Source organism: Biomphalaria glabrata, chromosome 3, assembly GCF_947242115.1.
Source record: "Biomphalaria glabrata chromosome 3, xgBioGlab47.1, whole genome shotgun sequence".
Lineage (NCBI taxonomy): Eukaryota > Metazoa > Mollusca > Gastropoda > Planorbidae > Biomphalaria > Biomphalaria glabrata.
This window is the reverse complement of record NC_074713.1, coordinates 9943934-9966570: the sequence shown is the minus strand read 5'-3', so window position 1 is coordinate 9966570 and position 22637 is coordinate 9943934. Positions and strand designations below refer to the sequence as shown.

The following is a 22637-nucleotide window of genomic DNA, read 5'->3' as shown; positions in this document are numbered from 1 at the left end:
TTATTTAAGGGGACTGAACCCAACATAGTGTTACAAATGAACAGTGATAGGTAGAGGTCAACGTATGACCCCGGCGAGATGACACAGCAGCTAGTGTTCCCTGGAATCTACATGTACAAACAAAGACAGGATGTGACGTGTCCACACGTGTTGTTCCAGGGGACGAACAGATCTAAGTAGGGGGACAGTTACTAATGAACAGTGACAGATAAAGGTCACTACGTGTGACCCCGACTTGATGACACTGCATCGAGTGTTTTCTGGAATCTACGTGTATAAATAAAGACAGGATGTGACGTTTCCTCACGTGTTATTTCAGAGGATACTAGCCGTGTTTGTGCAACTTTGGACAAGCGATTAGGGACTCTATATAAGCCAGAGAGTTAATGTGAAAGTCAGTCGTATGGAGTCGTATGGAGTCGTGAGTGAGCCGTTACAGTCGATACAGACGATGTAAGACGTGTGCGGCTCTGTGGAAGAGAAATGTGTACGACTCGATGCAAGTTAACTAGGGTAGAGTTAACTGGAGTGGACTACTGTCGTTAAAGTCTATACAGCGAACTACATTGGACTTGAGCCGTTACAGTCGATACAGTCGATGTAAGACGTGTGCGGCTCTGATTCGGTAGACTTGAGTACGACTTGGTTCAGCTTTGGGAGACCTGGAGCGACACTGGGAAGTGTGTCGTTGGTCTGTTCTGTGGAATACGGCTCGAGGAAAGTTGAGAAGAGATGAATTGCAACGAAGTGAAGAGATGAATTGCAACGAAGTATAGCTAACTGTAAACTGACAGATATTGTACAGTCTTCTACACTACATGTTACAGTAATGTTAGAGTTAATAGTCATTAAAGTTATATGAAACTGAAAGTTTAGTCGTCAAGTTCTTTGCTGTGTTTTTATTTGTGTGCCAACTAATACATCTAGCCAGAAAAATTCAGAAATACGTAACAATATTTAGCCATATCTGTGAATAATAAAGGATTAGTTTTCCTTGTTGATAGCAGAAAAAAATATTTACCATTTATTAATTGACTAATTGGTTAGTTGTTATTATTAATTCATGTCTTGTCTATGAGTAATTGTGCGAAGTTTCAACTTGATCCGAGAATGGGTGTGGGAGAAATAACGTGTACACTCTTTTTACCAGACAGACAGACAGAGTTGATATAAGCTTTGTGACGAGGCTCGATTATGTCTGTGGTACAAAAAAAATGTTTACTTGATTGACACATGTTGGACATTCTTTCAGAAGTAAATATTATTTCATCCTAGCCCAAACCTTCATCGGGAAGGCGGGCAGAGTTTGAATCCCGGTCATTGTATGAGAATCCCAAGCGTCTACATTAAGACACGGCAGCCACACAAAAAGACTTTAAACACATGATAAAAATCATTTTGAAAAAAAAAAAAATATGTAGTTTGAAAAAAACAACAACAAAGAAAAAAAAAACTCTGCCTATACATTTGTTCAGTGAACGAACATTGCATTGGTCGATGTGTCCAACTATTTACTGTTATGAGAGTTCGGTGACTAAAGGTTAGGGTCTCAATTCATTACCTAATTATTTGGAAACAGCTCTCTTACACGTTTCTTCTCGTCCAACCTTTAATCTCCCTATTAGAGTTCAGTGGACTCAGCGGCGCCTTTATAAATCCAGTAATTTAAACATCCCAGTCTTCACCGAGATTCGAACTCAGGACCTGAGGTTCGGAAGCCAAGCGCTGAACCACTCAGCCCTCCATAATAAGGTAATATATGAGCTAAATGTACACATAATTTTAATTAAAGGAAACCACTTTGTTATCAATAAGGTTACAAAGACAGTATGTGTGGATACACAAACTGAAAATCGGCCCCCTAACTGGTCCAACCAGGCAGGTAAAATGGCGGGTTTCAATCTTATCAGAATGAAATTCTATCAAAGACAAATGACAGAAAATAATGGATAGAAAAAGGTTAACAGATCTCGTGTGGTGCCCCAGCGGTCCAGCAGACCAAAGATAGGTGAAAGTGAATGTGAAGTTACATGTGAAACTGGCCTAACTGATGTCTTATAATGAATATCTAATTGATCTTATCGTTTTGTAAAGAGCCAATCTCTTATTCCTCAACAATAAAACATTTCCGTAAAAAAAAAATGTAAAAAACAAATATTATTTTTTCTTTGCTTATATGCTATATGGAATGTATGTGATTTCAGTTCACGCCATAATATGAAAAACTACTTTTTAAATGTTGTTTTTAATTATGTCTGACTTATATGCATTCTAAATTGATTTTTTCTCTTTAAAAAAATAATAAACAGTTTTGTGTGTGTAAATATAGTACTTAGTATAACAGAACTTACATAACTTAACAAAAAATCTACAACGTTTGCATAAATGTGTTAAAAATATGGTATATTGGTTTCCTCCTTATTAAAGAGCCTTAAGCGTTTATTACTATTAATAGTGAATAGTTGTAAAAGTGGTGTATTTTTATGAAACAAAACTGCTTGCATAAGTGATTTTAAAAAATAATATTTTTCGGTTTCAGAAAAGAAAAAAGGAGCCATTGCATCAGAACTTTGAATGGTCTAAAATATTGTGATGTCGGATTTTCAATATCTTTTCTAGTCTACGAAATCTAAACTAGACGGACGGACGGACGGACAGACGGACGGACAGACAGGCCACACAAAACTAGTAGCATCTTTTCCCCTTTCGAAAGCCGCTAATAAAACACGTTATAAAATTCGAAAAATAGAAATTAGCTAAGGATAGCAACGACTGTGCCGCCAAAAGTACTTCGTTCTATTTCTATAATATTGTTCCGATTATTTGCACGTCAATATGTTGAACAGAAATGGAACAAAAAAAGGTAAGGCTACTTGAAAAAAAAAACTGAAAAGAAGCTGCAGAGCGCTTAGCTCCCCCTTAACCAGAAACTGGTTTATAAGAGTCAAAACATGTTGATTATGAATAACTCATTATGTAATTAAAAATAAAAAAAACAAGGCATTCTTTTTAAGCTAACAAAATTGATCATGGAAATTTAAAAGCATATAAAAACAGACATAACTAATGCAGCCTTGATTAGTGCCATGAAGCTATACACAGCCATGTAGCCATAATGGCTTGTAGCTAAATTGGAAGAAATCGATTGGGCAAACAAAAGAGAAATTAGGGGGAGGTAATAAAAAAATGAAACATAACTCTAGCTTGTTTCCAGTCCAAGTTTTTAATTTCATCCCTAATCGCCCTATAATTTTCTCAAACAATCCATACCCTCCTAGCATAGCTTCCGATAATACCACATCTCCAGCGGAGATTTCCGATAATATCACATCTCCAGCGGAATTTCGCGTATGTCCACTTATCACCGGGAGAGAATTATAGCAAAATCTTGTTGCATATGTTAAGTTATTTTCCATTTTTATTCTATTTTTTTAGTTTAGGCTATTATTCTTTGCTATCTCATGTCCAGGTTGGTTGATCTAAAGACAGTTATTGAGGACCGGGCCAAAGATAGGGGGTAAAAAAATGTATGCGCCCCTGGCGCCCCCTGGGGTGTTCAGCATCGACTTTGCACCACTTAATGAGACATTAAGAGAAAGTTCCTTTTTTAGTGTGTCTATGTGTGATGTGTTGTGTGTGTGTGTTTTGTGATTGTGTGCGTGTTGTGTGTGTGACGTGAAACTTAACAAAGATTGTTGTCTTGTTGACAAGTAAACCAAAGAAATACCACCAACAAACACACACACACACACACACACACACACGGCATTCAGATTCTAAGTTCTGGTGAAAATATTTCCTATGAATAAAAGTGGATAATTGAATATTAGTTAACCCAATAAATCAACGTAACCTGAAAAAATAATTAATTTGGACACTTAAACTGAAACCATAACCAGGGTGTGAGCTTTTTTTTCGTTTTCAAGAGTGCGCAAAATGTTTGGTGCATGGTGCTAAACCCTAAAACATCATCTCAATTCAAAGATGAACACATAGACGAAAGACACCCCTGACGCCTTTGGGTGAGTAGCAGGGGCATATATCCACTAAAGACGCTACGAACTCTACGTTATTAGCAACAAAGATTTTTTTAAAAATAATATGCGTCTCTGTATGGGATCTAGGCCTAACCTACAGAGTGGTCCAGAAATAGGTTTACAATTATTAAACTAACTTTTATATAATTGGCGTTACTTGCTTTGTAATACCAATCTAAATCATTCCTCAGAGTATAACTTATGGAAACAGCTTTTCCCTTGCTGATTGTACTTTATTTTGTTATGTAATGCTCACTTTTTACTTGATGATACAATCTCACGCTGTTCAAGTCTCGAATTTTCAAATAAATAGTCTTCGTGCTAACTGTAAACCTACTTTTGGGCCACCCTGTATTTTATCTTGCGTTGCGCTAGAGCTAAAGGAGATGATACGTTCAAAGGCCATGGGTGTATACTGGTCAGCTGGAGAAAGAGAATACTTAAAAGATTGTCTTAGCATTGGCTGTGACACGCTAGGCACTAGAAGGAATGGTGCGAACTAGATGTACTGTCAAAGGTTGTGCTTCCTGGTTCTTACACCATGTCTTGAGATACTTGAAGGCACCATAGAAGGAATGGTGCGAACTAGATGTACTGTCAAAGGTTGTGCTTCCTGGTTCTTACACCATGTCTTGAGATACTTGAAGGCACCATAGAAGGAATGGTGCGGACTAGATATACTGTCAAAGGTTGTGTTTCCTGGTTCTTACATCATGTCTTGAGATACTTGAAGGCACCATAGAAGGAATGGTGCGCACTAGATGTACTGTCCAAAGGTTGTGCTTCCTGGTTCTTACACCATGTCTTGAGATACTTGAAGGCACCATAGAAGGAATGGTGCGAACTAGATGTACTGTCAAAGGTTGTGCTTCCTGGTTCTTACACCATGTATTGAGATCACTTGTTTAGTTGAGTAACCCTTGCAGACCTTGCGATCTATATGGTGTAAAGTTCATCTGTTTCTACTTTCTTTGTTTAAAGAGGGTGTCATGTGGCCAGCACAACGACCAACAGCCTTTACTTTCTTCAACTAATGTCAGACACATTTGATTTGTGTGGACTTAGGGGCGTCCTAAAAATCCCGAAACTCAAAATCAACACAAAGATGCGAACACTAGACCTCTCGATACTTAAGCCAAGCGCTTTACAACTCAGTAATTTATTATTATTATTATTTATTATTATTATTTATTATTATTATTTATTATTATTATTTATTATTATTATTATGTTAGAAATGAACGAGTAGTCATTCTCTGGCGCTGCCAGGGTCGAGTTTCGCTAAAGAGAAACAAAATTCATCGTAGTCCCTTTAACAGTTTCCACTGAGGAATTTTCTGGTGATGTGGCAGGTCTGCAGCAGTACCGCCCTCTGACAGGCAACGAAGATGTTCCTAGGAATGTTAAGGGCCTTGAAGGTGTCTGTGAGGTCAGTTGTTATTATCCCCTCGGTTGATATAACAATGGGGTATATTGTTATTTTGGACAATTTCCATAGACGCTTAATCTCCAAGCCTAGGTTCCCATATTTTCTTTGTTTTTCTATCTCAGTTTTTCTTAAATTATGAGACAGTGGTACAGCGATATCGATAATGGTAGCGGTTTTTTCTTTTTTATCGATGAACAGCAGATCCGGGCGATTGAAATCTACCGTTTTGTCGGTCAGAATAGGCCTATCCCAGTACAGCAGATAATCAGTAGACTCAAGAACCTCTTGCGGAGAGTATTTATAATAAGGGGGAGTGTCCTTACCGATCAATTTGTACGTCAAAGCCAAGTGTTGGTGTATTAACTTTGCAACTTGGTTATGGCGACCCAGGTAGGCTGATTCTGATAGGGCTGGACATCCTGCCATAATGTGTTCAATCGACTCGCCCACATTTCCACATTTTCGGCATTTGTCGACAACATTGAGTTTCAGGATATGCTTCTCGTAATTTTTTGTCCTGATTACTCTGTCCTGTATTGCTGTAACAAAGCCTTCTGTTTCAGGGTAGAGATGACCTGCTTTGAGCCATGTTAAGGAAGCAGCCTTGTCGATGTTGTCCCCATGTAATGAAGCCGGAAATTTTCCGTGGAGTGTTTTTTTTTCCCATTGGCGAATCTCATGCCCTACGTCGTCCAAACCTATATTGACATCAGCATTGTGTAGGTTTTTAATTATTATTATTATTATTATTATTATTATTATTATTATTATTATTATCATTATTAAAAACGAACGAATATTCATTGGCACTGCCAGGGTCGAGTTTCTTGAAAGAGAAACAAAATCCATTGTAGTCAGTTTCTATTGAGGAATTTTCGGGTGATGTGGCAGGTCTGCAGCAGTACCGCCCTCTGACAGGCAACGAAAATGTTCCTAGTAATGTTAAGGGCCTTGAAGTATCTATGAGGTCAGTTGTTATTATCCCCTCGGTTGATATAACAATGGGATATATTGTTGTTTTAGATAACTTCCATAAATGCTTAATCTCCAAGCTTATTATTATAATTAAGTAGAACATATTTCTACCCAAAACCTAGAGTTGTAAAATATGCTGACAAAAATGGTCTATATTCTATATTATCCATATATATCTACAGTTGTTTTGGGTTAAGTAAGGTCCCTTAACCTATTTCGACTCTTGTATATCAAACTACACATAGACAAACACACACTGAATATGTCTGCTTGACCACGTAGCTCCATTAAGAACGTCCAGTGAGAACCAACCCACGATATGACATACAAGAAAACACTCATTACCTAATGCCCAACGTTGACTGATCGATTGCCTCGATGTTTCCTCTCGAGTTCGATCAGCACCAAGACTACAGCCAGGATAGACTCGAGTAAGTCTCCTGTCAGAAACTATCATTACCAACTGACAGGTCACTGGACCTTCATTGTCAGTTAGTCTTTCTTGTCTATCTCCTAAAGCCCTAAACAAAAATGTAGTCAGGCTGAGTCTAAACATTGTTTGCCCACAACTCCTGACGTTCTAAACTTTACACTTTCTTTCCCCCTTCGCCAAAATTGTTTCAAATTCTTGACCTACTTTTTTTCTTTAAAAAAACTTTTTCTTTTTCTTCTCTATTATATTTTTCTCCAAATTATACACTTTTTTTTTTATATCCTACTCCCCCCCCCCCTGGCTACGACCATAGTCATTACCAAAATTCTTGCCCTCGTAGGTATTAGTTTTACCTGGCCTTTAATTACTCTCAAGACAAGTAAGGTTCAAATTCTACGTCAAGAAGTCAATTACACTCAGCCCTCTTCCTCACACGCCCTCACACTTGACTGAGCCCTCGTAAGCTTCCTCGTGTAATAATTGTGACTTCCAAACATGTCTCCACTCATTCCTGTAGAGTTCCTGCACTCGGCCCACTTGACTGCTGAAATTACATACTTTGTTCAGCAGTGGGCAGACGAGCACCTTTCTCAAATAAACACAATTTTAAGCAAGACACATACCTGACACACACAAAAAACAACAACTCTGTAATGCAATAAAACTGTGCAAATTTTCGCAAAGTTGTATGTTTTTTTTTGTTTTTTTACTTTGCTTTGTTTTTGTAATTGAAAGCTTAAAGCTGTTACTGTTTTCTTTCAAAACTCATCAAAATATTGCTTCAGTACGGAAATGACACATATTGCTATTTGTCACTAAAAGCTTTACACGGGAAAAGACGATTCCCTAGGCGCAACATGTTACAAACCCGAAGACAATGGAGTTTATTCGGCGTCAACAGACAATAATTGATGTAATTCTTACACTTGGAAGAGCGATAACTCGGCCCCAATAATCTACATAAAAAGAAAGTGCATTCAACTGTCCACACATATTGTAAAAAGCAAAATATAAAAAAAAATGAACTCCAAGAGAAACATTGTTATCGATAAGAAATACATATTTAAAAAAAAAAAGCTTTTAGTGTACTGTAGAGGAATACTATAAGGTAAATATAAAGTGAAATCCATTTGTTATCTTTTATTTAGTTTACACAAACCTCAACGATTCGACTCTCAAAACAATTCCAAACTCCACGGCTGCCTAAAGGTTTTGGACACTATATCCGGAAATCAAAAGAATCTGTCCTGACATGTGAAGACTGTATTTTTTGAAACCAAAAGAGTCTGACCAGACATGTGAAGACTGTATTTTTTGAAACCAAAAGAATCTGACCAGACATTTGAAGACTGTATTTTTTGAAACCAAAAGAATCTCAACAGACATTTGAAGACTGTATTTTTTGAAACCAAAAGAATCTGACCAGACATTTGAAGACTGTATTTTTTGAAACCAAAAGAATCTCACCAGACATTTGAAGACTGTATTTTTTGAAACCAAAAGAATCTGACCAGACATTTGAAGACTGTATTTTTTGAAACCAAAAGAATCTGACCAGACATTTGAAGACTGTATTTTTTGAAACCAAAAGAATCTGATCAGACATGTGAAGACTGTATTTTTTGAAACCAAAAGAATCTGATCAGACATGTGAAGACTGTATTTTTTGAAACCAAAAGAATCTGACCAGACATTTGAAGACTGTATTTTTTTAAACCAAAAGAATCTGACCAGACATTTGAAGACTGTATTTTTTGAAACCAAAAGAATCTGACCAGACATTTGAAGACTGTATTTTTTGAAACCAAAAGAATCTCACCAGACATTTGAAGACTGTATTTTTTGAAACCAAAAGAATCTGACCAGACATTTGAAGACTGTATTTTTTGAAACCAAAAGAATCTGACCAGACATTTGAAGACTGTATTTTTTGAAACCAAAAGAATCTGATCAGACATGTGAAGACTGTATTTTTTGAAACCAAAAGAGTCTGACTAGACATGTGAAGACTGCATTTTTTGAAACCAAAAGAATCTGACCAGACATTTGAAGACTGTATTTTTTGAAACCAAAAGAATCTGATCAGACATGTGAAGACTGTATTTTTTTAAACCAAAAGAGTCTGACCAGACATGTGAAGACTGTATTTTTTGAAACCAAAAGAATCTGACCAGACATTTGAATACTGTATTTTTTGAAACCAAAAGAATCTGACCAGACATTTGAAGACTGTATTTTTTGAAACCAAAAGAATCTGACCAGACATTTGAAGACTGTATTTTTTGAAACCAAAAGAATCTGACCAGACATTTGAAGACTGTATTTTTTGAAACCAAAAGAATCTGACCAGACATTTGAAGACTGTATTTTTTTAAACCAAAAGAATCTGATCAGACATGTGAAGACTGTATTTTTTGAAACCAAAAGAGTCTGACTAGACATGTGAAGACTGCATTTTTTGAAACCAAAAGAATCTGACCAGACATTTGAAGACTGTATTTTTTTAAACCAAAAGAATCTGATCAGACATGTGAAGACTGTATTTTTTTAAACCAAAAGAGTCTGACCAGACATGTGAAGACTGTATTTTTTGAAACCAAAAGAATCTGATCAGACATGTGAAGACTGTATTTTTTGAAACCAAAGGAGTCTGATCAGACATGTGAAGGTAAACAAAGGTATATACAAATAGGAAGGATTTTAAAAAATACAAGTTACTTCAATTTTCAAAAGTTCAAAGATTGCTTCTGGTTATAATTAGTTCAGGAATGCAAGTTGATACAAGAGAACGCTGTACCCACTACTAACACTAGTTCATCCTATGCACTAACTTATTGACACTTATACTTTATTATGTTTATATTCAATGTACTTTCTTAGTTAATATGGACTGTGTCTTTAAGTAATGTTTATTTTCATTACGAGTTTCGATATTGTTGATGAATTAAAATTGTGTTAATACAAACAATTTATGTTCATCAAATATTAAACATTTTTCTGGTTTATGAGCTATAATTTTTTTTTTAACTTTGTATTCTTTTTTTTTTCTTTTCTTTTATATTTAAATTTAACACGAAAACAACAAATATTTTTCAAATTTGTAAAACTAAAACTAAAGATTTGTTGAGGTAGCTTTCTATATGGATTCATTAAGATATCTTTCATAATATAATTAAATGTGATTGCTTCCCATTCGATGGCAAACTTTGGTCAGGCCAGTGTGATTAGAAATTAACATATGTAACAAAATGTTTCCACAAAAAACAAGAACCCGTTGCATTGCTTGGAGGGGAATATTAAACTATGTGATAATAGCAAAGAAACAGTCAAGAAGAGTATTTTAAAAACACTTTTGGTTGCACACAATAAAGTACAGAACAGTTTGAATGCAATACTTACAGACATAGCCACGATGTATAGGTCACCTGTTTCTCTGACCACTCAACTAATGTCAGGTTACTAATTACCCATTTGAATAGGGAGTCCTAACCTAAATTTCAAAATCCTAGTTTTTACCAAGATTTGAATCCGAGACCCTTCAGTTTGGAAGCCAAGCGTTTGACCACACAGCCACCGCACCCGTCACACATTGTTTCTGATTAGTCTTAGCAGACTTTGGAATTCTGTAGCTTGTACTATTTATTTGTATTTTGTTTGTCAATCATACAATTAGATTGCTGTGTTTGTTGTCACAATTGACCGTAATGGCGTAACGGAAGCACGTACTAGCGTTTTGATTTCATTCACCCGTTTTTAATTGGATTGGATTTGAATCCTGTTGCTGCCAAACATTCTTTTATACTTTAAAAAATACAAACGAGACCGAACAGGCAGACGAGAGAAGTTACTTACAAGTGTGTTAATAAAAAAATAAATTATTTTGAATTAAAACTATTCCTTTCCTGACCACACATGACATATGTTGACCCTCCTATGTCAACGCCACTGCATCTATCGACAGGCATTGACAGGTGTGTGTCTACTAGTCGACCTGTACACAAAGAAATCAAGAAACAAAATGACTCACCAGGAGAGAGTAATCCATTCGAGTCCATTAAGTATCAGGCGAAGCTGTGAAATACGGAAAGGCAGACTCTATTAAAGGTGGGATAGACTGGCCTACGTTACGGCATACAATTATCTAACACAACATAGTATAGACACAGACATATATAAAGAAATGACAAGCCTTTAGGAAATATCAACCTGGATGCACAATACAATTCAGCGGCTGTGGTTCAGTATCGCTACAAGGAGAGACAACCGCGTTTTTAATGTTTACATAGATACGGAAGTGGCAACACTTTTTTTATTTTTACAATAATAAGAATTGTCTATATTGAGAGGGAGAGAAGAGAAATTTAGAGAATAAGAGAAAGTTTGAGAAAAAGAGAGCGTGAGGGTTTAAAAGAGAAACAAAGATAAACAATGAGAGAGAGAGACAGACAGACAGCCAGAGAGAAAGTCAGATAGAGACAGAGAGAGAAAGAAAGAGAATGAAAAAGAGAAAATGGATTGGGGGTATGAAATAGAATAAAAAGAGAGAATGAAAAAGAGAGAAAAGAGAAAGAACAAAAGAATCTGAAAGCGAGAGAGAGAGGGAGAAAGAAAGAAAGAGAGAATGGATTAAAAAGAGGAAAAAAAGAGAATAAAAAACTGAGATAGTGAAAGAGAACTACAGATAGAAAGAATGAGATCAGAGAGAAATAGTGAAATAGAAAGAAATAATAGAGATAGAGAGAAAGAGGAAGATATAGGCTGAAAGAAAAAGAGAAAAGAGAGCATGTAAAATGTACACTACACGTATCACTTCTCTTCAATACTTTCAAAATAACCGACACAGAAATTCACAGCCAAAAAAAAAAACCTACTATGTAGAAATAGCGCTTAAAAGAATAAACAGTAGAGAGTCCACCTCAACACTAGGGATATACAATTGTTCAAACAATATCCAAATGTATAATCCAAGCCTTCTGTATGTCATGTAGAACAGATCTACCTACAAAGTGAATCTTAGGTCTTTACGACTTTAATGATCTTTGTCCTTAAGGATTTGGCTTTCGTTCAGGTCTAGTGGAGCTTGGCCCAAACAGTGGGAGTAGGGGGAGGGGCAGGGGGAGGTGAAAGAGAGGTGGAGGAAAGAAATGACGAGGAAGGAGGTGAAAATAAAGAATAGAGAGAAGAGGGGGGCGGAGCTTTCATTTTTTTAAATTTTTTTTTATCCTTTTGAAACTCCGGCAGACGACGGCTCAAAAACGATACAAAACCTGTGCACCACCAGAGGGAGTATTGGGTTCTTAGACTTCCTCAGACTCTATCACGTTGAAACGTTTAAAAAGGAAAGAATAGTAAAGGGTGGGAGAGAGAGACAGAGGGAGAGAGACAGAGAGAGAGACAGACAGACAGAGAGAGAGAGAAATAGAGAGCACATGAGCGAAAAAAAAAAGATGAAGTCCAAGGTCACAAGACATGACCTTAACCTAATTACTAATTTACTGAAAGTAAGAACATAAAAGACTTAAAATAAAGCTAACAGGAGATAAGGCAGCCAGGACACTATATGTCTTGTATTTATATCACGGAGAGGCGAAGCAGCAAGTGTGACCTTGACATTTGTTTATATTCCTCGTAAAAAAAACAACAACCAAAACAACATAAAGAAACTGAAACAGACGCAAACTAGAGCTTTGAGTTCTATAACAAATGATAAGGTCTATCTAGAGGTCTATAACAAATGATAAGGTCTATCTAGAGATCTGTAACAAATGATAAGTTCTAATCTAGAGATCTATAACAAATGATAAGCTCTATCTAGAGGTCTGTAACAAATGATAAGGTCTATCTAGAGGTCTATAAGAAATGATAAGGTCTATCTAGAGATCTATAACAAATGATAAGGTCTATCTAGAGGTTTATAACAAATGATAAGGTCTATCTAGAGGTCTGTAACAAATGATAAGGTCTATCTAGAGGTCTATAACAAATGATAAGGTCTATCTAGAGATCTATAACAAATGATAAGGTCTATCTAGAGGTTTATAACAAATGATAAGGTATATTCACATTTGTGTATATTAGACCCATTAAACTAAAAAAAAAAAAAACCTGAAAGAGACCCCCAACACAGAATACTAAAGAGTTAATTAACAGTTTTACATGGAACACATTGAACTACAGCTTACAAATACAAAAACATAACTTAATAATCTACTCTTGAAATAAAGTCCAACAAATAAAGGCACATTTCTTATTCCATATGCTAGGACCATTTAGTACAAATCTGTCTGTCTTCCCTAATGCCATTGAAATAGTTAGCCAGGATAAACCAGGACAACCAAAGACCTAGCAGAGTTACATCTCTAATGTACACGCAGGACAAGGTTGACAACGTGGATCTTATTATCCAAAGGTACGTCTGTAATTTATAAGGTACGTCTGTAATTTATAAGAATCGCCATCAACCAATATCAACGCCCCACGCTCCAGACCTCTCTCTTATAAAAGTCGGCACTGAAGATGTATTTTGCTAATTTCCTAACAACTGAGATGATACGGTACAATACGAAATAGACAAGGTAGTGTCGCAATGTAAAGTGGTGGGGCGCAAAGTAAAGTGGTGGGGCGCAAAGTAAAGTGGTGGGGCGCAATGTAAAGTGGTGGGGCGCTGATATATCGTTTATGGAGCTCATTGAGCTATTCAGTTCGTCTAACCAATATAGAGTTTAGTCGTTTACTACTAATGGTTTTTGCAGCGCGAGCAGTTCTATTTTACGACAGTTACTGCAGTTCTAATTCTCAATAACAGCAAATAATAAGCCACTTCTTTAAGATTTATGTTGGAGAACCAGCATGAGGCGGATCCCATTCAGAAAGTAATAATTTATAAAAAAAAAAAAAAGTCGTCTGCATAATTCGTTCATCATTAAACTATTACGACCAAGACAGCAGGCCGGGAGAGCTCAATGGTGCCCCAAGCTACGCAAACCCAAGCGAAACGCCAAAATACTTATATTTAAAAAAAAAAACCTAGCTAATAACAAGATAATAGCTATGTTTGTATGAGAACGATAAGGACATACGGAAAGCATCAGTGAACAATTTGCTCAGTCGTAGACTAGTTGGTAACAGCGCGCAGTGCCGCGCGTAAGCCTCTTTATGATTGGATTTTATTGCGGCTTATTGCCTCTTTATTTCTTCATAATTTGCTTTCCAGAATCTTCCGCCATTCCCAGTTGAAACAAAAGCCAAAGGGCAAATAACGCAATGTGATGTTTGAAATAGACAAAGTTTTCTAGGCAGGGGAAAAAAAACAAGGTTACAAATGCAGCTTGTATGTGTACATCCATAATGGAGTAAAGTATGCGTAATCGGCAGTTACTCTAATAAATTATTGTTGTTTTAAATATATTCAACTTATATGCATACTAAATAATTGTTTCTTTTCTTTAAAAAAAAAAGTTAATAGCTAGTATGACATAAAGAACTTAATTTAGTAATACATTTAAAAAAAAAAACACACTCTTTGACTAAATATCTAAAACCGCTTGCATAAGTTATGCACAATTATGTGAAATAATATTGTCTCCATTGTTCTTTACTATTAATAGTGAATAGTAATAAGAATCAAGTGCTTTTATTTAAAAAAGACTGCTTGCATAGTTATTTACAAAATTAAATATTTCGCTTTCAGAAAACAAAAAACAAAAAAAAGTAACCGTTGCTTCGAACTTTGAAATATCTAAATTATCATGTTATCGTATTTTCAATATCGGTACGATCGGACAGACGGACCACGCATTACTACTAGTGGTTATTTCCCTTTCGAAGCATCTAAATATAAAAAAAATGTGCGAGAAATGAAGTACATGATAAAGTGTTCAATAAATCGAAAATTTGTGTCAAAATTTTGTTTTAATTATGCTTTCCTTAAATTTGTATAATTTATTACTCTCTATCATCCCAATGGTCTATCTCTAATCTTACTCTATTTCCTTCTTCTTCTTTTTCTTTCTCTGTCATTATATCTCTTCCTCTATGTCTATTTCTTTTTATAAATACTTTTCTATTATCTCTCTTTGTAATTATCTTCCTTTATTTTTCATTCTTTTACATATTTTTTCTCTCTCCCTATCTCTCATTCTGTTTATCTTTCTTTATCTCTCATTATCTTTTTTTATCTTGTTTTTTTTTTCTTTATCTCTCTTTTATTTTTCTTTCTATCTCTTTTTCTTTCTTTCATCTCCAATTCTCCTTCGCTCTCTTTCAGGCTATCACTACTTCTCCCACGATTCTTGTGCTCTACACTTTTCTCTCCTTCCTTGTCCTTCACCTTTCTAGTATTGTCTCTGTCTTTGATTTACCCTCGTCAACTCCCTCAATGAATGTTGGTCGTTTCCCAACTTGATTATTCTTCTCAGTGCCCTCATTAGCTTGTGTCTTCATCTTTCTATCTCTCGTGGCCATTTTGTTTTTCTCTCCATTATTATAAATCATTATTTTTTTTTGCCTATCTTCAACTGGATAAGTTGTGTTTTTGTTATTATCATTTTCTAAGTATCTTTATGTTTTCTTTCCACACGCAGAGCAAGATAAATAAATTTTTTTTTTGCCATCTTCTTAACATCGTTGAAAAAAGTTTTCCCTAACAAAACAAATCTTGGAAACAACAAAAAAAACAAAAACTGTTTATAGCAACTGTCAGACATTGTACACTTTTGTTTACAGTAAACAAAACGTCAAATAAACTGAGACAATAAAAATAAAGAAACATAAACAGACGCGGAAATCAAAACATAAAACTTAACATATAAAAACATTAAACATAGTGTAACAAGAACAGCATGTTTTCAATATTTCTAGATTTATTATTTTTTTTTTTTTTGAATCCTTAAAAAATAAAAAGTTTGTTTTTTCTATTAAATGGTGTTTTGAATTAAAAGCCAGATCTACTTGTGGTTTCTAAAAGAAACATAATACTCTCATTCCGTGATAGTGATGTAAGCAGCTTCCTGGTGCTAGCCAGAGGTCGTACTTCCATGAAACGACATTCAGTGATATGTATGGCGGGGGGGGGGGGGGAAACCCTGGTTACGCCCATGTTTTCAACTATTTTCTAATCTATAGGATATTATAGGAGATAAGTCTTGTACATGTTAACATCTATCACCCTCCTAGCAGCACACGTAAGAATGAGTTTAGCATTGAAGGTACGAGTTGTTTGCCCTTTCAATCGTCTGCTGGGACTTATTTACTCACCAAAGAAAAACAATCAGAAACAGCAGACGAGAAGTGGCAACTTTCAAGAGGACTATAAGCTACTGGAGGCTCCTGGGAAATGTTGGCGCCCTTCGCAGACACGTGACCACAAGCTAAGACACTACACGTGTGCGTAATAGAGGAGAGTCCAGGGGGGAGTTTTTAGAATAAGTTAAAAGGTAGGAATTAACATAGCAGCTTATGTAGGTGTGTTTTAATTGAAATAATACAGAATTAATAAATATCAAAGACACGAAGTATTTTTGAATTGAAAATTCATTAAGTATGAAATTCAAATTATAATATTATCTTGAATTAGAATATACCCGACGCCATCTTTCATCGAATGTTTCTTTGGTTAATTAAGAATGATTTATTTGATTAAAAAAAAACAATGAAAATGTGAGTCTTTGGATCAGATCATGGTCTCAGTGTGCTTCTTTCCAGAAACTATTCATGGAGTATATTCATAGAAGTTTTGAACTAATTCTCAACATTGCTTTCTATTGGCGTCAGTCAGTCTGTCACTGCACTTGTCAGTCAGTCTGTCACTGCACTTGTCAGTCAGTCTGTCACTCCACTTGTCAGTCAGTCTGTCACTCCACTTGTCAGTCAGTCTGTCACTGCACTTGCCAGTCAGTCTGTCACTCCACTTGTCAGTCAGTCTGTCACTCCACTTGTCAGTCACTCTGTCACTCCACATGTTATATATTGCATCACTTTCTCTAATACACTTTCATGTTTCTTTCTCTCACATTTGAATGTCGGTGAAGTTCAACACCTCTTCACTTTCTCTTACACACACACACACTTTCATCAGTAACACCCCTCTTTTCTCTCTTTCTCTCTCTCTCTCTCTCTTTGTTCTATTATCCCTGAATCTCTCTTTTATCTGTCTCACTCCTCTTACATCCCTCAGTCTCTCTCATTCTTTCTCTTTTCTGTCACTTTCACATTTTTTAAAGTTTCCACTCAGCTGCCATTCCGTCAATAGAACATTATTCTTCCAATTAGTTATTCATTAAGCATTAACCCCCCCCCCCCCTCTTCTTTTTCTCTTTCTTCTTTTGATGTAAACGTTCTCGAATGTTCTATTCTCTGAAAAGCTAATAAAACCTGCAGGCGGAAACACTTTCTCGATTTAAATAAAAACAATTATTTGTTTTCTAGTGTTTTAAAAAAAATATTTTATTAATTATTTCACTTTGTTATTTATTTTTATGTATGTTGAATATAATGTTTAACTATTGCCTTTTTTTTCTGTTATCTCCCCTTTCTAGTTCTCTTGCCTTGTTGTATGAAACATTGTTTTTTTACGAGCCATTTTCAAAGAAAAATTTGTAATGCTAATTAGCAGAAACAAAGAGAAGAGAAAAATGATCGTCTGCACATTCCCGCCAAAGTTTTTAGATAATATACACACTATATATAGTTCATTCATCGATTTCCACGCTGATCATTTCTGTCTCCACGAGGCATCTCTCTCGGCCTCAGCGTGGCGACTTGTTGGAAACATTCTTAGAGGAGCAGATTAATGCCAATAGAGATCCTAATGAGAATCTCTGTTTTGTTGTCATATGGAACCGAGTTCATTGAACTGGCGGGGATTGAAGTTAGTACCAAAACCATTGACACATTATGGTGCGCACCCGCATGGCCGATGTGGTGCAAGGAAGGAAAATGAATGGCTTACCCCGGGTTCTCGGCCTTCAGCCCCGCCTCTAATCTGAGTACTTTGGGATATATGGGCCCCCGGAATAAACAGATGTAACAAACTTGCCAGAACCCTTTCAAACAGACAGATTGCTTTCATATCAGATCTTAACTAAAATGACAAATTTGGAGTACAGAAGCCTGAAACGAAACTCGACCTTGGCAGTGCCAGAGAATGAATACTCGTTCGTTTCTAATATAATAATAATAATAAGGCCCTTTACATCCTTAGGAAGATTCTCGTTGCCTGTCAGAGGGCGGTACTGCTGCAGACCTGCCACATCACCAGAAAATTTCTCAGCGGAAACTGATAAAGGGACCACAATAAATTTGGTTTCTCTTTAACGAAACTCGACCCTGGCAGCGCTAGAGAATGAATACTCATTCGTGTCTAACATACTAAAGAATACACTGTATATGATAGCAAAGAAATACTTCGAGACAAGTCATGATGGCGCCTGTGTAGATTGACGTGACTTTCTGGCATGTCTCTTTTCCTTCTGCTAAGGCTGCTTTGCTAACGTGAACAATTTTCGTGCCAGTTCTGTTCCATGAAGTTCGATCATGTTCTCAAGTCTCCACAGAGTCTGGATTGTTAGATTTGTGTTACGTTTAAGATGTTTCTTCAGAATGGACCTCATTCACCAATCGTAAACAAACAGCATTTATCCACGTGATTCTCTATATCTTCTTTACAAAATATTTAATCCATAAAGGCTGTCACGTGATGTTTTTTTTTTCCATTGTTTTATCACGTGGCTAAATGTTGTTTGTTTACGATTGGTGAATGAGGTCCATTGATGATTGTGACATCCTGGCCCAAACCTCCCCAAGAGATGATTGTGACATCCTGGCCCAAACCTCCCCAAGAGATGATTGTGACATCCTGGCCCAAACCTCCCCAAGAGATGATTGTGACATCCTGGCCCAAACCTCCCCAAGAGATGATTGTGACATCTTGGCCCAAATCTCCCCAAGAGATGATTGTGACATCCTGGCCCAAACCTCCCCAAGAGATGATTGTGACATCCTGGCCTAAACCTCCCCAAGAGATGATTGTGACATCCTGGCCCAAACCTACCCAAGAGAAAGTTACTTCTAAACGTTAACAATGATTACCTTATTTAATCTACTCCAGGTCAATGACACACATTTTTTTACCATAACTCACCTAAAAGCGAATAAGTAAATTGTAAAGGTACAGGCACAAATCTGCCAAGCACACGTACACATACACACACGCACGCACTCGCGCACGCACACACACACCTTCAAACTAATTTAAAGCCCTGGCGTAACAATAATTGTCCAGCCGGGAGGAAAGATCGCGTTCTGTGGCGGACGTCCGATAAAGACATTTAAGGAAACGGACCCTGGGGCTATCACTTTTCTTAACTCAAGACTTTCGAAGAGACAGCACTTCTTGGGTCACCAAAAGTAACGAAGGACTTAAGAACCTGGTCCACGCTCGTCAAACACAGGACCCACTTCACAGAGACTTCACATTATCTTTAAAGCTATTTCAATGGATTTTTTTTTTTTTTTTGAGCGGGAAAAAAACGGGAGGTGGTACTTTTTTTTTTTTTATATTTTCAATTTTTTTTCTTTCTCATGCTTGGCATTGTTGTTTTGTACTTGGAAGAGTTTTGAATATTAACTTTGTGTGCGTAGTAATGTACATGTATGTGTGGGTCTGTGTACATGTATGTGTGGGTCTGTGTACATGTATGTGTGGGTCTGTGTGTATGTATGTGTGGGTCTGTGTGCATGTATGTGTGGGTCTGTGTGCATGTATGTGTGGGTCTGTGTGCATGTATGTGTGGGTCTGTGTGCATGTATGTGTGGGTCTGTGTGCATGTATGTGTGGGTCTGTGTGCATGTATGTGTGGGTCTGTGTGCATGTATGTGTGGGTCTGTGTGCATGTATGTGTGGGTCTGTGTGCAAGTATGTGTGGGTCTGTGTGCATGTATGTGTGGGTCTGTGTGCATGTATGTGTGGGTCTGTGTGCATGTATGTCTGGGTCTGTGTGCATGTATGTGTGGGTCTGTGTGCAAGTATGTGTGGGTCTGTGTGCATGTATGTGTGGGTCTGTGTGCATGTATGTGTGGGTCTGTGTGCATGTATGTCTGGGTCTGTGTGCATGTATGTGTGGGTCTGTGTGCATGTACGTGTGGGTCTGTGTGCATGTACGTGTGGGTCTGTGTGCATGATTCGAAGACTATATACTAAAAGTAAATGAAGGGCTTTCATGAAATCCCCATTTTGACGAAATTATTTTATTCGGTAACTGTTTTGAATTACATAGCCAAGAGGTCCACTGGAGAAACATTAGTGAGACATCATCCGTTTGCTTTGCGCTGTCGTTACGAAATGTTTCTTGAGAACCTCCTACTAAGGGCTAGTTGACCTGTCTTTTCGGAAACTGAATCCACAGGTATAATGTTGGTATTCATTGATTCAGCTAGATATACTTTTCTGTTGTCATATCCGTGAATGATTATGGTTGTTGTGTCATGAAATATTACTTCAACTGTTTTCTAAATTTGGTTTTACGTTTATGAATTTTATTTCACACAGTGAAATTTTCTATGACTAGTCGTGAGGAGAATGATTGTGTATAAACAACATATTGAGAGTAACATTTTGTAAAATAATCAGACAAAATTTTTTTATTACTAATTGACCATGGGTAATGTATATGTCTGTGGATTTAGCTGAGTTAATATTTCCAGATAATTGGATTTACCTCCCCTATAGGATTAGTTTATTGCTCTGATCGGATCTGTTACATAGCATTTTAGCTTCCATTTCCAATCAACCTCGTTTTTTTTTTTCGCAACTTTGAACCTTGACCCTAGCTTACTTAAATGATTCACTGAGGTTCAGTCGCAGGGATATATCCTTAGACGCAGGCCACCATGCTGGCACCGGACTGGGTGGAGGGGAGACCTGGGTGGCATGAGAGCGTAGGAGGGAGATCTAGATGGAATAGGGAGCGGGTCTTTTTCAAAAAGCGGAAATTAGAAACGCAAGCTCAACAATGAAACAACATATTTCTGTTTTTTTTTCCTTCTTACATCTCTCTCTCTCTCACACTCTCTCCCTCTCTCTCTCTCTCTCTCAATCAATCAATATAGAAGCACGTATTCAAATAGAGGTAAAGAGGTTAACCTAGGATACAAGGTAGTAGGTCTAAAGAGCAGGGAAGGGTAAACGGTAGGGAGAGGACTCCAATAAAATTACCATCGATACATATCATATATGACAGGGGGGGGGGGAATGAAACAGCTTCCCCCCCCCCCGACCCACGGATATTGTAATGATGAAGATGACCTGGAAGTTAGGTTAAAAGGGTTGTAGACATATGTAGATCAAAGAGGCTTTCATTTTACCTACATCATGTAGCCGTTGTCTGATCAGTCTAAAATCATGTAGCCATTGTCTGATCAGTCTAAAATCATGTAGCCATTGGCTGATCAGTCTTAAATCATGTAGCCATTATCTGATCAGTCTAAAATCATGTAGCCATTGTCTGATCAGTCTAAAATCATGTAGCCATTGTCTGATCAGTTTAAAATCATGTAGCCATTGTCTGATCAGTCTAAAATCATGTAGCCATTATCTGATCAGTCTAAAATCATGTAGCCATTGTCTGATCAGTCTAAAATCATGTAGCCATTGTCTGATCAGTTTAAAATCATGTAGCCATTGTCTGATCAGTCTAAAATCATGTAGCCATTGTCTGATCAGTTTAAAATCATGTAGCCATTGTCTGATCAGTCTAAAATCATGTAGCCATTATCTGATCAGTCTAAAATCATGTAGCCATTGTCTGATCAGTCTAAAATCATGTAGCCATTGTCTGATCAGTTTAAAATCATGTAGCCATTGTCTGATCAGTCTAAAATCATGTAGCCATTGTCTGATCAGTTTAAAATCATGTAGCCATTATCTGATCAGTCTAAAATCATGTAGCCATTGTCTGATCAGTCTAAAATCATGTAGCCATTGTCTGATCAGTCTAAAATCATGTAGCCATTGTCTGATCAGTCTAAAATCATGTAGCCATTATCTGATCAGTCTAAAATCATGTAGCCATTGTCTGATCAGTCTAAAATCATGTAGCCATTGTCTGATCAGTTTAAAATCATGGAGTCATAGTCTGATAAGCCTCAAATCCATTAGGCAATGAATAATTATTACAACAACAGTGAACCAGAAAAGTAAACCAGCAACATGAACCAATAATGTAAATATGAACCAGCAACCAATATTGTCAATATGAATCAGCAACATGAACCAATATTGTAAATATGAACCATGTAGCAACACCATGAACCAGAAAAGTAAACCAGCAACATGAACCAATAATGTAAATATGAACCAGCAACATGAACCAATATTGTCAATATGAATCAGCAACATGAACCAATATTGTAAATATGAACCATGTAGAAACACCATGAACCAGAAAAGTAAACCAGCAAAATGAAAAACAATATGACATGGTGATTCAACAAGATGAACCAGTAATATGAACCAACAACATAAAAACAACTACATGAATCTATAAGATGAGCCAACAATAGGAACAAGCCAAATGAACCGACAAGATGAACCCGCATCAATCTGAACCACACAAATTAAATATATACATTGGAAATCAAAAGGTCACGTGTTTATACAATCGAGCCCGTCTTCTTTGTACATATTGTAACATTAAGCCATAACTACTGTGTAAGCCAGAGCGTTTGGAAAGGTTGAAGGTCAGAACATAAAGGATCCAGATATATT

At 36.7% G+C, this 22637-nt stretch overlaps 2 protein-coding genes across 4 annotated transcripts in view; one reads left to right on the top strand and one right to left on the bottom strand.

Annotated features, from left to right (window-relative positions):
• LOC106060231 (uncharacterized) overlaps positions 1-5341 on the top strand; it is a 202443-nt gene extending 197102 nt beyond the window's left edge. Inside the window, exon 6 of the mRNA XM_056023286.1 lies at positions 5253-5341. The gene's annotated coding sequence lies outside the window, so the exon portion shown is untranslated. The remainder of the gene's footprint in view (positions 1-5252) is intronic.
• LOC106051401 (uncharacterized) overlaps positions 1-22637 on the bottom strand; it is a 241024-nt gene that overhangs the window by 109624 nt on the left and 108763 nt on the right. Inside the window, exons 1-2 of one of the 3 annotated variants that reach the window (XM_056023278.1) lie at positions 11746-12171; positions 10902-10945 (exon numbers count right to left, since the gene is read on the bottom strand). The exons of 1 other annotated variant lie outside the window; for it this stretch is intronic. The gene's annotated coding sequence lies outside the window, so the exon portion shown is untranslated. Of the gene's footprint in view, positions 1-10901; positions 10946-11745; positions 12172-22637 lie in introns of those variants that run through there. One more of the 3 variants, XM_056023275.1, reaches the window with a different exon arrangement.